Below are 5,190 nucleotides of genomic sequence, written 5' to 3'. Positions count from 1 at the left end.
TCCCCTGAGGAGTCTCGGATTGGAAAGAGTGCAGGCCAGGTTGAGGGACCACCCCCCCCCCTCCCGTGCATGAATTTTCGTGCACCGGGCCGCTAGTGTATATATATATGCACATCTTCATCCAACCATCCAGGTTTAAGGGGAGGAGAAAGAAATCTCCTCTTGACAGGGAACGTGACAACAATCCACTACAAAATGGGAGGGTAATGTGAATATACACATATTTGTTTATATTTTTAACAATTGACTGAAGACTAGTAAAAATTACCTATGTTCATAAAAGTTACCTTCGCAGGGAGAGAGAGCAGGGTGGAGGAGAGAGGGATGGAAGCCAGACTTCTCCAAATATATCTTGTCATATAGTTTTGGCTTTGAATTCATAACACTTTTTAAATCAAAAAGGCCCCAAAAAAGGCAAGACAAAAATCAAAAACAAAAAGACAGGTGTCTAGCTGCATGCTGCATTGGTGGCATAACAGCACAGAGAAAATACTTACTTCTAATGAATTTAAAATACAGAATTTGATTACACTCTCCTGGTGGGATATATTGTAAGGGCAAAACAGACCACAAAGAAATCTTACGCTGGATTCAGTAATCTTACTGTTAGATATGCACATAGCTACTTTGAAACTATTATAGTTAAACTGTCAAACGGAGCAAATAAGTCATTGTGTTGAAGTCTTTAAAAATCAAGCTTTTCAGGAAAGAGAAAAGAAATGAAAGTATAAATACAACCATGTTAAGTAAAAACCCTATAATCTTACATTTGAATTGAAAGTATCGGTAGAACTCAAGTTGGTTTTTTTTTCCTTTTTAGAAGCCGGATGATTCATTCACTTTCCTGGTATATGTGTAATGCTCCCATGAAAAGTTTACTTTTAAACAATTTCCTGAGCTCTGAGGACTGGAAAGTGAGCTGTGGAGGTGATGACAACCCAGGAGCACAAGCACTCCGACACCAGGGCTCATTCCTGGGGCTGACATACAGGAAAAGAAGGGAAGAGCGAGCTGGCCATCTTCAAATGCTACTCCCCGCAGGGTCGCTGTGGTGTGGGGCCTGCTCCGCCTCCGCCTGCTGTTCTGTCATCTGTGTGCCGGGCTGACCGCCCCTTTGGCTGGGTTGACCGTTCTGTCCCCTGAGTGTCAGGCGTCGTGTGGGTGTCTGCACAGCCTGGGGCGTGAGCGACAGCCACTGAGCATCACATCCTGGTCTCCCTGCGCCCACGCCCCGCTCACACCCCAGCCCCTGCACTGGCTGCTCACGCCCCAGCCCCTGCACTGGCTGCTCACACCCCAGCCCCTGCACTGGCCACTCACGCCCCAGCCCCTGCACTGGCTGCTCACGCCCCAGCCCCTGCACTGGCCGCTCACACCCAGCCCCTGCATTAGCCGCTCACACCCCAGCCCCTGCACTGGCCGCTCACACCCAGCCCCTGCATTAGCCGCTCACACCCCAGCCCCTGCACTGGCCGCTCACGCCCCAGCCCCTGCACTGGCCGCTCACACCCCAGCCCCTGCACTGGCTGCTCACGCCCCAGCCCCTGCACTGGCTGCTCACGCCCCAGCCCCTGCACTGGCCGCTCACACCCCAGCCCCTGCACTGGCTGCTCACGCCCCAGCCGCCTGCACTGGCCGCTCACGCCCCAGCCCCTGCACGGGCCGCTCACACCCCAGCTGCCGGCAAGCTCCTCCTCTTGGGGACAGCGCCACTCCCTCAGGCACCTCTGCAACCCGCTCGGGATCTTAGAGGAGCCTGGGCATCCCTGAGCCACGGAGGCGCTCTGATCCGTCCACAGCTGCCAATGAGAGACCCAGGGCTCCCCGAGGGGGTCTGGGGGGGCAGGAGAGGGGGTGGGGCGGGCATCTTCAGTGACAGGCCGAGGAAAGGCATGAGTCTGCAAAGGCCTTTGACCTTCACATTCGGCCCTTTCGTTGTTCTGATAAGAAGGGACTGAGGCCTCACCACGATTTGTTGGGCAATTTGCAGACAAATGAGGGACAGACTCCAGGGCACCGCTAAGGGCTCTCTGTGGAGGGCGAGCTTCTGTTTTGCATTAACGGGGGCTGATGAATGTCTGAGGAGAGGCGTTCGGACTTCCGTGCGGGTGGAAGGGTCAGCCAGCAGGCAGCTGCGGTGCCAGCCAGGCCCTTGGCCTACGACGGCACTCATACGCCTTCAGGCACGGGCGCCTGCACCAGGGCCGGGCCTCAGCTCAGCGGCCCCTGAGGACTAATACGCAGAGAAAGCCGAGCCCCCACCGCCTGGAGCTGCACACCCAGCGCCACCTCTGTGCACGCGCTGCCAGGCCCCTCCCTGCTGCCGGAGGCTGGCAGTCCTGGCAGACGCTCAGGGAAGCCGCCCTTGGCCCACCGTGCCCTGACCCCAGCCAGAATCACTGCCCTGCGAGTCCCTCCCCCTCGCCCCGCCTCCCCTGAGCAGCACCCCTGCCGGGAGCCCCCTCTGCCCTAAGGCCTGCAGTGCCAGGGTCACCTGGCGGGCCTCCCTGCAGGTCGTGGCGGGACACACGCGAGCTCAGAATGTCAGCCCAGGGCCAAAGGTTCAGACTTGGTGGTTCAGACAGAGAACAGCAAACACCACGCACGGAATTGGCACAAAGGAAACTGCTCCCTCTCGAAGGCGCCAGCCCACGGCTCCATGTGTCCCTTCCGGGAACCACAGATGTCCGTGACAGCTGAGATCCGTCTTCCAGAAACAGGCCCAGGAGGTATTTCTGGCCCAATTAAGCGCTCCTGCCTGACACGTGGCAATGCAGCCGCACCTCCTCGCGTCCCTAACCTGAGAAACATGGGCTCTGGCCTCGGGGCAGGGCCTCCGTCCTGCAGGTGCCCCCACCAAGGCCACAGGTACGGGTGCGGCCAGGAGGGGGAGGGGGTATCTCTAAAACAGTGGTTCTCAACCTTCCTAATGCCGCGACCCTTTAATACATTTCCTCATGTTGTGGTGACCCCCAATTTCATGGTTACAAATTGAACATAATTAAAGCATAGTGATTAATCACAAAAACAATATGTAATTATATATGTGTTTTCCGATGGTCTTAGGCGACCCCTGTGAAAGGGTCGTTCGACCCCCAAAGGGGTCACGACCCACAGGTTGAGAACCGCTCTAAAAACGATGTGGTCAACGTTTTACAAATGCTCGGTGTTGGGAAAGGGCCCCTCCCTCCATCGCAGAGCTGGGAGAAGTCTCTGCGGCTCTCGGTGGCCACCTCCGGCAGAGGAAGCAATGCCGCCAGCGGCGGGTTTCTGTCTCGCAGGCTGGCAGGGGTTACTGTTCTAGCAGGAGACCGGAGCTGAGTCTGATCTCTGACCGAGCACTAGAGAGGGAGGTAGCTGGAAAGACAGCCTAGATTAAGTGCACACGTTCGAAAAGCTCTCACATAAAACGTATCAGCTCTGACGTACCTGGCCGTTCGAAAGGCCCGGCTGGGTGCAGTGAGAAAGAAATCGAAGCAAACAGTTCCAGCCTCCTTCCCTGGCTGGGCCCCACCCGCCCTGATGGGGGAGGGGGCCTGTCCTGGGCCTGTGGGTCCCCAGGTCTCTGGCTTAGGGGACCCTGCTCTTCCACCCGCAGCCTTCGCTGTGAAGAGCCCCTCCCTGAGGACTGACGGCCTTGGAGGGGGTCCGAGCGCCTTGCCATTATGTGGGCGCTGGCTGTGACGGGCATGGGCCCTCCCCCTCCGGGCCTCTCTGTGGGAATATAGGACAAGGACCCTGACATTTAGGGGTGTCTCCAAGCAGGATAGGTGAGGGGCTGGGCTGTGGGGACAGAGCAGGGGGTGATCTGCCCTTGTTTGTTTCCGTAAGCACCGCATGGCACTTAGTATAGAGTTTGTGGTGTTCGTTTCTGAAACGCGTGTCCAGCGGTGTGGGCACCTGGTAGGGCCCAGGAGCTGTGGGCTGGATGTGGGCGTGGTCAGGTTGAGAGGGGACATAGCCAGCTTGCACCATCGGAGCCAGATTAATGACATAACGCTGGCTACCACTGATTAAGCACCTACCTAGGCCAGGTGCTCTGCAGATGTTTAACATAGAAACCCTATGGGTCCCTAGTGAGAGAAATGCTATTGGCCCCGTGTTTCAGATGCGGAACCAAGGCTCAGAGGGGTTAAGCAACTTTCCCAAGGTCACACAGCCTGCCACATAGGCAGTGGTGAAATCAGGACAGCCTGACCTCAGAGCCTCTGACTGCTGCCTTGTACCCCTCCTCTTGCAAAGAGCAAACGGGGGTGGGGGGCAGGACCCAGAGCCTGGGGGCGGCAGCCTGCTCCCTGGGAGGCCCCGTGGCTCCAGGGGAGCCCTCAGGCAAGGGGCTGCTCTCACAGAGGAGGCCGGTCATGGAGCCTGTCTTTCTATCCAACAGTCATTCAAGCAGAACCAGCCAGACTCCCCGCCAGCTGGTGGCACCGCAGCTGAACCTGTTGATCCCAGTGGTGGTGGTGGCTGGATGAGATGCGTCCACACAAGTTGGCAAAGAGCTGTGGTCCTGACATCTCCCTCCCAAGCCCCTCGCCCTGAACGCGCGGGAGCCCCACACTCAAGGGTTAACGCCTGGCCCTGCACGGGGCTCCTGGACGCCGATCCAGGGGTGGCTGGCGCGTGGTCAGTGCTGGTCCCTTTTTTCGTTATTTTGAATTTCTCCTCTGGGAACGCCCTCTAGGGGCACTGCCGTCTAAAAGGGCCTCCCCAGCCATCCTGAGCTGGAATGAAGTGGCCCACCCTGCCCCGACCCACCCAGCTGTGTCGGGGGCTCAGCCTCGCAGCACGGAGGGTGTGGCGCTCAAGGCCGGGGGCAGCCAGGTCTTGTCAGAGGCCACATAACCAGCTGGGCAACACCCAAGCTGCCTGAGCCAACTATGGGGCCCTGGCGAGCCGGGCTGGCTGGAAGGATGGCCCAGGGGAGGGTCTGTGGTGACCTGCAGGGAGCAAAAGCACAGGAAGTCAAAGTCCATGGGGTGGGACAAGGCCCGGGAGGGAAATAAGCCTCAAAGACAGAGCAGAAAACACAAGAACAATGTGCTTGGAGGCTTGGAAGGTGAGCATTGATTCCAGTCTAAAGACGGGATGTTATATGGGTGCCTGGGGCCAGGTCCACGCTGGGCAGGTATGTGGCCTGCAGGCTCTGAGCCTGGGGCGGGGGGGGGAGGCAGCGGGAAATGGGGGGAC

Source organism: Myotis lucifugus, unplaced genomic scaffold (assembly GCF_000147115.1).
Source record: "Myotis lucifugus unplaced genomic scaffold, Myoluc2.0 scaffold_1115, whole genome shotgun sequence".
Lineage (NCBI taxonomy): Eukaryota > Metazoa > Chordata > Mammalia > Chiroptera > Vespertilionidae > Myotis > Myotis lucifugus.
The sequence above is the reverse complement of the archived record's forward strand: the minus strand, read 5'-3'. Positions refer to the sequence as shown.